The sequence below is a fragment of the Chrysochloris asiatica genome, unplaced genomic scaffold, assembly GCF_000296735.1.
Source record: "Chrysochloris asiatica unplaced genomic scaffold, ChrAsi1.0 scaffold00192, whole genome shotgun sequence".
Taxonomy (NCBI): Eukaryota; Metazoa; Chordata; class Mammalia; order Afrosoricida; family Chrysochloridae; genus Chrysochloris; species Chrysochloris asiatica.
Genome location: NW_006408710.1, coordinates 1910363 through 1921589, shown reverse-complemented (window position 1 = coordinate 1921589; position 11227 = coordinate 1910363). Strand labels below are relative to the sequence as shown.

General features: G+C 42.1%; 1 pseudogene; it reads left to right on the top strand.

The window, feature by feature from the left end:
* LOC102816283 overlaps nt 1-10152 on the top strand; it is a 14216-nt pseudogene extending 4064 nt beyond the window's left edge.
* The last annotated feature ends 1075 nt before the right edge of the window (nt 10153-11227 follow it).

The window sequence follows — 11227 nt, the reverse complement described above, 5'->3', positions numbered from 1 at the left end:
GCACATAACCAACCAACCATGGGATAGCTGCTCCTTGGAAACACTATACAGGGTCGTTATGGGTCAGAATTGACTCAACGGCACCTCACAACAGAGTAGAACTGGCGCACCAGGTTTCTGAAACTGCTAATTTTTATGGGAACAGACAGGCTCAGTTTCCTCCATCAGAGCAGCTGGTGGACTTGAACCATTGACCTTAAATTTAGGAATCGAATGTTTTACTCACTGTGCCTGCAGAACTCCTTGACATAGACATGTTGTTGTTTTTAAGTGTCACTGAGTCAGTTTGGTCTCATAGCGACCCTGTCTAGGGTTTCTGAGAACCGCTGGTGGGTTTGAACCACTGATTATCACTCTGGACATAGACATAGCAATTCCAAATTCCAAGTGAGGGATTATAGGAAAACGTGATCAAACAGTAATTAGACCATTGTAGGTTTCTTTCACAGCCTTTGTTTATACCTTTTGTTTTCAATCTAAACAGGGAATGCTTTCTATAGGTGAGCAGATTGTTAGAAAAGTCTATGCCCCAATAGATTGCTTCTCCCCAAGAATCGTTTTCCTTTATACCTACTTTGGCACTGTTCATTACATAATTTCCCTCATCATCATCTCATTTTGCTTCCAGAAACATATTCTCAACTGCCTGGCTACGTAATAAATACTCTGCATGGATGATGCCCAGCGCTTGGTTATGTGCAGAACTGCTGAGCTGTAATACTGCTACTGACTTTAATATTTCTAATGGCTCTTGGATTCGTACCAGCATTAACCATTTATAAAATACCAACTGCTACTCAATATGGAGAAATGCGATTGTATTTCACTGCTTGCCAAAATACCAGACCTTCCAGAGATCATTTTTCTTTTTTTGGTTTCCGGGAGAATACAATATTGAGATCCATGGACTTTTGCCAAATGCAGGCTGGTGGTAGTTGTTTTTCCTAAATGATTTTATTATATTGAGGATTTGCCTTGGAACAGAATGTTCTGCAGAAACTAATATGTGAATAAATTTGTTTTTATTTGGTGACCCTTTACCCCATTTCACCTTCCAGTATTTATTTCAACCTTACTAATATTTAATGGGAGGCCTGGTGTGGTGCTGTGGTTAATGAGCTGGACTGCAAGGTCAGTTTGAACCGCAAGGTTGGCAGTTCCAGCTCACCAGCTGCTCCTCAGAAACCCTATAGAGGGCCCCTATGAGTCTGATGGATACTCCACAGCAGTTAACAACAACAACAACAATACTTCATGAGATAATTTACAATTCGATTGAAAAGGCAAAGAGTGGATCTATTTTGCATTTGAATGATGCAAAAATTGAGATTTGAGTAATAGTTTCAAGGTACCTTTTTTTAGATTAAACTAGAATCAAAGGTTGATAATATCATCATGAAATGTGGTTTGCTGCTGGTTACAGAGTGGTACATTCTTTTTTCTCAATTTGTTGTTGTTAAGTGCTGTCGCTGGAGAAGGATATCATGTTTGGTAAGGTGGAGGGTCAGAGAAAAAGAGGAAGACCCCCAGTGAGATGGATTGGCCAAATGGCAGCATCAATGGGCTCAAGCTTGGCAACAATTGTGAAGTTGGCCCAGGATCAGGCAGTGTTTCATTCTGTTGTGCATAAGGTGGCTATGAGTCAGTACCGACTTGATGGCACCTAAAAACAACAAGTGCTGTGAGTCAGTCCCAATTCATAATGACACTGTATACATTTCCAAGGAGCAGCTGATCAGCTCGGACCGCCAACCTTGTAGTTCAAACTGACCTTGAGGGCTTTTTCTTGATATCTCAGGTCATTTCTATATTATTTAGAGAGTGATATTCTGTATGCAACACTGTAGGAAAAGCAGTGGAATGTAAGGTTTTTTGAACTACAATTTTAGTGATTCAGACTTACCAGTTGCTCCTAGGGCACTCTGTGTCGGGTTGCTATGAGTTGGGACCTCTTCAATGGCATTGTGAAGTTAAAGAAAAGCAATTCAATATACTATATACACTTTTCTTAAAATGACAAAGAAACAACTGAACTTTTAGAATTTCTTACTTCCTTTAATGTATCAGCTTTGAACTCAATAATTCCACTGATTAAAGTGTTTCCTATAGTTATTTGTGTCACAGAGCAATTCTAACTTGGTTTTCAACAGAAGAAAGATTTGTGAACACAAAGTTGTTTATGAGGTATTGAAAACAAACAAATCTGTCTTGGAAGAAATAGAGCCAGGATGCTCCTTAGAAGTGAGCATGGTGAAACTTCTTCTTACTTACCTTGAACATGTGGTCTGGAAGGACCAGTTCCTGGAGAAGGACATCATGCTTGATAAAGTGGAGGGTCAATGAAAAAGAAGAAGACCCTCAATGGGATAGATTGGCACAGTAACAGCAGCAATGGGTTCAAGAAAAGCAACGCTTGCGAGGCTAACTCAGAGCAGGCCATGTCTTGTTCTGTTGTGTTGGAACCAACTGGATGACACCAACAACAGTAACAATCACAAGAATCATTCCAAATATTAATATTAAGCAGGCAAAGAAAACAGAATATTAATCAGAGTGGTAAAAAGAGAAGCAACAACTAATTAGGATTATATTCTGCAGCGAAAGTCAAGATATATATATATATATATATACATATACACACACACACACATACATACATACATACCTATGTATTTGTTTTCTGGTACTCATTATGAATTAGTCCAGTGACACATTACTATTTTGTACCTTGGGTGTCAAGTACTGTACTAGTTTCTGTGGATACAAGACAACTCTGGCATGCTACAGTGCTTATCTGTATGAGGAGGCATGAAGAAACACATCCTTGAGGAAGAATTTGAGTGATGACACAACACATGATTACAAGCTTCCCTGGGGACAAAGTGAAGTGGAAAGGACACTCAAGGGAAAAAAAACGAAATTGTGTAAAGGCTTAAAACCTGCTTTAAAAATATTCGATTTGCATATTAGGGATAGAAAGTAGGATTATGGGGCAAAGGTAAGAATAAAAAATTAGAATAAGGAGCACTAACAGTTTAGTAGCTCACTCAGGGTAAGATTGTTGTTGTTGTTAAGTGACGTTGAGTCGATTCCGACCCATAGAAACCTTGTATAGGGTTTCCAAGGAGTAGCTGGTGAGCTTGAACCACTGATGTTGCAGTGCAAATGACTTTGCAGTCTGACGACATAGCCCACAGTGCCACACCAGGATTCCAGGGTAAGATTAGTAATTCCCAATTCATACAATTACTATAGCAACAAGATAGATGACATCTGAACATGGTTTCTTAGAGAATGAATGTTTGTCACACAGGATGCACATTGCATTATTTTCAGGGACATTTCAGTAATGCATGATTTTAATAAATGCTGTTAGTACAAATATTTCTCCTGTCAGTCAAATTAACCTTGAAGTTCAACATGTATATATCAAGACACCTGTTAGTGACATCAGTCCAAACTTGCTCCAATTCATGTCATGTGCCTACAGCACAGTCTATATCAGAAGGAGCTTCACAGGTTAAGCTTCCAATTTTAGATATAGAACTATAAATCTGAAGCAATGTGTCTCTGAGAGTCTTGAGACAGGTCATGTTATTGTCATAGAATAATGAATTAGGCTGTCCCTTCCCCAACATCCAGATACTTAGCCGGGAAACCAAGTATGAACATAACTTAAAAAAACGAAAAGCAAAGAAAACCTTTAAGAACCATGTATATTTAAAATATTAAATGAAAACCTAAGTAGATACAAAAACTTGTATACAAAGGCTCAAAACAGCATTATTCACAGCAATCAAAAGGTGAAAGCAACCAAAATGCCCATCATAAGATGAATTCGTAAACAAAAGCACATTAGAACGCAACAGAATATTGTTGTGAAGTGTCATCCAGTCAGTTGTGACTCATAGTGACCCTGTATGAGGTTTCCAAGGAGCAGCTGGGGGGGTTGAAACTGCCGACCTCTGGTTTGCAGTTCAGTGCTGATCCTACAGCCCACATCAGGAGTATTTATCTTTCATTCCCTTTCTGTGGTCTAGATAGTATTCTATTATTGAAATTATCTAGCCACAAAAATCTGCCTCAAGACTCTCAAAGACAGATTGCTTCAGATTTATAATTTTATATCTAAAATTAGAAGCTTAACCAATGAAGATCCTTCTGATATAGGCTGTGACCTAGGCAAGTGACATTCTATTATTATTGAATATTATCTAGTCACAAAAATGGAAGGAAAGAGAGCGCGATAAAGGCACGAAGTGACTGGCTTACAAGTTTTCAAGGTGGAATATACTCTAAGTGTGTAGGGGAAAACAGAGTCCCCACTGAATAGTTTTCATCTGGTCTAGATGGGTCTGGTGAAAAGAGATGGGGATAAGATTTTCATGATTCAATAGTGAATAATTGTTATCATGACTAATCGTGATTGTCACGATTGTAAAGGTAGAAGTTTTATAACAAAAATAGGGGCATAGCTAATCTTATAGTCCCTAAACAGAGGACCCTAGGACCACCAAGGGAGAAGAGCACAAGCAGAATGTAGGACCCTATCCAGAGAAGCAACAACACCAGAGATGGAGGCAGAAATGGGGACATGGAGAGAGGGAGCAGCTGAGGACTCAAGATTCATGGAAAGAGAAGGACTGAGAGCTGGTGGTCTGGAGGCAGACTTGCACAATGTGCCATTTGGCAGTTTAAATTATTATATATGCCTGAATATTAAAATATTAAAAAGAGCTAAAATGAATAGAGAGAAATCCTGTTAATTGAAGGTAGGTACATGGAGGGTATTATAATCATTGTAATGAAACAAAGTATATGATTTGTTGAATGTAAAACTGATGATCTGCCCTGTAAACTTTCATTCAATTCACAATAAAAACTTTAAAAAAAGAGGTATGAAAGATAAACATTGAAAACATTATGCTAAATAAAATAAGTTCATCACCAAGGGCCACGTGCTGTAGGATTCCATTTATATGAAATGCCCAGAATAGGCAACTACACAGTGACAAACAGTACATCAATGGTCTCTTACAGCCTAGGAGATGAGGAGTTTGGGGTGGAGGCAGCTAAGGGTTATGGGGTTTCTCTGAGTTAATGAGAATGGTCTATAATCGATTGTGGTGTTGGAGGCACAACGCTGTGAATCTACTGAAAACATGAATTGTATATTTTGAAAGGATGACTTGTATGCTGCATGAACTCTAGTATCTCAATAAAACTCAATGGTGTTGAGGTGATTCTGACTCTTCATGACACTTGAGGACAGAGTAGAACTGTTCCCTAGGGTTTCTGAGACGAATTCCTTATAGGCGCAGACAGCCTCATCTTTCTCCCTCAGCAAAGCTGCTGGCTTCGAACGGACAACCTTGCAGTTATCAGTCAAGTGTTTAACTCACTGGACCACCAGCATTCTTTATATCTCAATAAAACTGTTAAAAAACAAATAAAACATAAATGGACTCACAACAGTTCCTATGGTAGGCAAAATAACAGCTCCCCTAAGCTGTCCAAGGAGTCCTGGGGTGATGCTGTGGGCTAATGTGCCAGACTGCAAAGTCATTTGAACTGCAAGGTCCGTGGTTCAAACTCATCAGTGGCCCCTTGGAAACACTATACAGGGTCACTATGGGTTGGAATCAACTCAATGGGACTTCACAACAACAACAAAGCTGTTCAATCCTTGACTTGTAAAAAGAGACTCTGCAGATATGAGTAAGGATTGTTGTTGTTATTGTTAAGTGCCACAGAGTCAATTCCGAATCACAGTGACCCTGTATAGGACTTCCTAGGAGTGACAGCTGAGTTCGAGCTGCCAACCTATTCAGACCTTGAAATGGAGACACTGTCTTGAATTACACTGATGGGAGGAATCTTGGTGGCATGCTGGTTAAAGCGTCCACCTACTAACTTCAAGGTCAGTGGTTTGAACCCATTAGCTACTCCACAGTAGAACTATGTGGCAGTCAGCTTTACAGCCTTGGGAACCCTATAAGACAGTTCTCTTATGAGTTAGAATCAATTTGTCAGCAACAGATGGTTTTGGCTTGTACTTTTGTTGTTTATTTATGATCTTTATGGGCTCAAACTAATCATATGCTCTTAAAATAAAGAAAAAGAGGCAGAAAGATGAGTCTGAAGGTGACAGTCAGCATGAGCAGGATACAATGTCACATGCCAGGATCTGAGAGAAAACTCTAGAAGGTGAGGGAAGTCCCCACCTAACAGCCAGCAAGGCCATGAGGACTTCAGTCCTATAACCACACCAAACTGAGTCCAAGATCTGAAGAAACAAGGAAAGGGATACCCCAAGAAGACAGCCCAGCTGACATGGTCTTTCTAGCCAGGTGAGGCCTTGGCAGACTCTTCACCTACAGAACTATAAGGTAATAAGTTGTCATTGTATTCTTTGGCACTAAGTTGGTAGCAATGTTTCCCTACTATGTAGAACACTACTATACTACGCAAACACAGAGCAAAACTAAAATTTCTATTGGCATTTGTGAAAGGTGGGGGGTCAAAGGATGTACATTTGAGAGGGGCTGACAAGGAAGGATGGACGTGTTTGCTTTGGGTTTTGGAGGGGCAGTCTTCCTTCCATGGGAAAAGCACAAAGGTGAACCTGAGCAAAGGTCTCTGAAGGAAACAGAAAACTTGTGTCGTGAAGGAGTTGGAGTGAAGTCCAGATCAGAAGGACAAGGGGGCTTCAAAACGTTTGTGGAAAAGTGGAACTAAAAGATAATGAAAAAAAGTATAATAAAAAAAAATTAAAGAAAGAAAGACAATGGAATTTTTCCATGAATGTTTGAAGCCCCCACATATATTCTTGAGGCTTTGTGGGCAAGTCGAGCTATCAGAGAAAATTCTGGCCTCAGCCCACCCTGGTAGAGATGCTCATTGAGATTCTCGGTTCTCCCTCTATGTGCTGATATCATGGCATCTTGTTGTCCACCCCCCATACTTCTTCAGCAACATCAAGAAAAACCAGCAGAGAACCCAGAAATCGACATTAATTGAGTGATCACTAAAGCCTATGCCCGCTACTGAGAGCTTCCGCCCCTTAGTTCTTTAATCCTTACAAGAAACCCTGTTTTAAAAATGAGTAAATTGAGGCTGTCGGCCGGGGACAAGGGTCGGGCTGGTTGCGCCACTGCGAGGCTGCAGCTGCGATCGTTGTTGTGGGCCCTGGATTCTTACCTGATTTTGCACATTGGGAAAACCTTCCGCACTGCCAGAGTCCTTGAGGCGGTGTCTGTTTGTGATCCAGTGCAAGTTGAATCTTTGTTCAAATAAGGTATAACTGAAGCGTGAGCCTCCATTCAGAGCTGTCAAAAACAAATAAATCCCAGTCTGGATCTCGCATTTCTCATTCAAGATCTGGATCAAGATCTTGTTCATTTTCAAAGTCTCGGTTTTGGTGTCCACCTGTGTCTCGTTCAAGGAAGCGCAGAGTGAGTTCTAGGTCTCGTTCCAGATCGTATTCTCCAGCTCATAACAGAGAAAGAAATCACGCGAGAGTGTATCAGAACTGTGATCTCCGAGGCCACAACAGAGGCTCTAGAAGGCCCTATTACTATGTTGTGGGTATAACATGGGTTTTTATCCCTGGGGCCAGTATAACAGAGGTGGATGGATATGGAAACTACCGCTCAAATTAGCAGAATTTCCGGCCAGCCAAGAGTCCTCGTCGGGGGCATTTCCTATCCTAGTCTCCAAAAAGAAGGACCCCCATCACCAAGATCCAGGATCCATTCACTAAACTCCGATATGTCTTCCTCTGACAGGTCAAGGCGCTCCTGGTCCTCTTGGTCATCTTCCAACCACAGCCAAGTTGAATCTTCTAAGCGCAAGTCTGCAAAGGAGAAGAAGTCCTCTTCCAAGGATAGATAGTCGGCCATCACAGACTGCTGGGGATAACCAGGGGTGATGAGGTCAAGGAGGAGACGTTCTCTGGAGGTACCTCACAAGATACATAAGGATCTGAGAGCTCGAAGCCATGGTTTGATACAACCTACGGCACTGGTTCTGCATCAAGGGCCTTGTCTATTTCCGACCTGAGCCACAGGAAGTGTAATCCTGCTCTCAAAAGCTCTCTCCAGTCGGTCGTGGTGAAGTGGCGGTCACCCCGGCCCAGCCCTGTGCCAAAGCCTAGCCCTCCACTCTCCAACACATCGCAGATGGGCTCGACTCTGTCGAGTATTGCTGGGTATCAGGCTGGGACTCATCGTGGCTCTGGGTCCTTGAGTCCATCCAAAAAGAGCCCTGTGATTGAGAGTCCACTGGCTACTGGCTCCACATATGGTTCGTCTCCGAAGGAGAATTCTGTTGTTTCAGGAGGAGCAGCTTCTATGAAGAGGTATCTAAATGAGCAGAAGACAGAGAATGGAAAAGATAAGGAACAGAAACAAAATACTGATAAAGAGAAAATGAAAGAAAAAGGGAACTTCTCTGACCCAGGCTTGGGTGATGTGAAAATGAAATCTGATCTATTTGCTCCCAAATCTGACACTGAGATGCCTCTCTGGGGCAGTCAGTCTCCCAAAAGATATAAGCTTCGAGATGACTTTGAGAAGAAGATGGCTGACTTCCACAAGGATGAGATGGATGACCAAGATAAAGACAAAAGCTAAGGGAAGGAATCGAGTTTGATTATGAACGCAAATTTATGTCGAAAATCATAGCAGGTGTAAACAAAACCCAGGCGGAGAAGAAGTTCAAATGGGAAGGCCTGGTGTCCACACCTCCAGGGAAGGAAAAGCAGAGGAAAACGTAGGAGCTGGAGGAGTCGTCTTTCTCAGAGAGATCCAAAAAGGAGGACTGGAGAGAGGTCTAGAGAAGAGAGACTGGCCACAAGGGATTTGTGCGCAAGAACTTCTGAGTGATCGCATACAAAGCCATCCAGGGGAAAAGCTCATCACCTTCCCCAAGGAAGACCTCTGAGAGCTGTGCCAAACTGGTCCACGGGAACTCTTCCTTTTCTATTACTTCAGAGGACCAGGTCAATGTCCGGATGGACTCAATTGACAAGGACCTTGCTTGACCCAGTGGCTTATTGGCTCAGGAACACAAGTTTTGTTGGGATTTAGTCCATAGCAACAAAAAGGAACAGGAATTTGGTTCCATTTCCCAGCACAGTCAGCTCAGTCTCAACATAGCCCCTCAGAATGGTTTGCCCAGCATATAGTGACCACTGTTCACCTTGTTAAAGAGCATCATTTTGGGTCCTCAGGAATGATGTTGTATGAACACTTTACTAAATACCTAAAGAAAGGAACTGAGAAGGAGGCAGCTAAAAACAAGAAAAGCCCAGAGATACACAGAAGGATAGATAGACATTTCCCCAAGTACACTCAGAAAACATGGTTTGGCTCATGATGAGATGAAGAGTCCTCGAGAACCTGACTAAAAGGCTGAGGGAAGATACAAAGATGATCCTGTGATCTCTGCCTTGATATCGAACATCGTAAAAAACATAAAGAGAGATATCTTAAGTGAGGTAAATCAAGAGAATCAGTGGATTCCTGAGATTCCAGCCACTCAAGGGAAAGATCAGCTGAGAAAACAGAGAAAACTCATAAAGGATCAAAGAAGCAGAAAAAGCACCCAAGATCATGAGATTCAGGTCCTCATCCTCTTCCTCCAAGTCATCCTGCTCCTACAAAGCAGAAGAGTGCGCTGAAGAGACGGAGGAGAGAGAGGAGAGTACTGCAGGCTTTGACAAATCAAGACTGGGGACCAAAGATTTGGGGGATCCAAGTGAAAGGGGAGGAGGCAGAGCTCAAGGGACCTTTCAATTTCAGTCCAGAGGGAAAGGTTGGAGCAGAGACAACTATTCTGGCAACAACAACAACAACAATAGCAACAATGATTTTCAAAAGAGAAACTGGGAAGAGGAGTGGGACCCAAAGCAAGTATTAGTCGCATGATGACCATGAAGGTGAAGGCAGCGAGAAGTGGGTAAGCTGGGGTCAGGGCCGAGGAACCTTTCCCAGGGGTCAAGGCCAGTTCATGTTCCGGAAATCCAGCACCAACCCCAGCCCCCAATGGGCCCATGACAAATTCAGTGGGGAGGAAGGGGAGACTGAAGATGACAAGAGTGGGGCAGAGAACTGAGAAGAGAAGGACAACTTACAGCCCCAAACAGAGTAAGGACCACTGATTGGAGCCCCTGCCCTGGGGAGCGACTGGGAGATGGCTGGTAGGAGCTGAAAAGGAGCTTCAAAAAGATTCTGAAAATACCCACCTAGCCACCCTCAGCCTTGCATCCCTGGCGCTGTACCCCACTGGACAGAGGAGGCTGGCTGGGAGCCTGCAGTTAGGCCCAGCTCTTGCGCAGAACACAACCCATTGGACTTTAGCTGTGTTTCTCAGTTCTTGTCAGTGTGTAAAGTGGGGATTGGGGTGGGGAGGGGAGAGCATTTGTTTGTTTGTTCCCTATTTGAAAATCAACAGTTCTTCATTTCATTTGGAATAATTTGATTATTTTCTATTTCTTCTCCCCCTTTCCTGACTCTAAGAGCCCCCTCCCTTTTTTTAGGCATGTGTAATAATATTAGCATTAAAAAAATATTTAATTTGGGCAACTTTGATTCTTAAAACTGAAAACAAAGCATGTGAACAAACATTAATGTGTTCGCCTCAAAACAAAAAGAGTAAATTGGTGCTTAAAGAGATTTCATTAACTCAACCATTTATTTACCCAGAGCTAACCAGGAGCAAATCCAAATGTTTGAATATAAAGCATGAAACTCTACATCCCAGCATCATAACCATTTTGCATTACACTGCCTATGATAATCAGACACATAGTTTGGCTTTTCCTAAGCCAGAGAATAATTTATCCAGGGATATCTTATTGTTTTGTTAAAAGTAGAGCCAAATTGCTCCATGGAAGCTAGGCAGGTGAGACATTGTCTCTCATATTTCAGGAGGGACCAGACCTAGAGAAGGACATCATGCTTGGTAAAGTAGAAAGTTGGTTAAAAGAGAAAGACCCTTCTCTGAGATGCACTGACGCAGTGGCAGTAACAATGGAACCCAACATGACAACAGTGAGGATGGCAGAGAGCAGAGCCAGGCAGTGTTCCATTCTAATGTACGTGAGCTCATTACTGATTGGAATCAACTCAACAGTACCTAACAACATAGTTTATTAGCAATCTATTGATAGATGGAGTCCTGGTTTGGCACTATAAGATAAGCACTGGACTGCTAACCACAACAG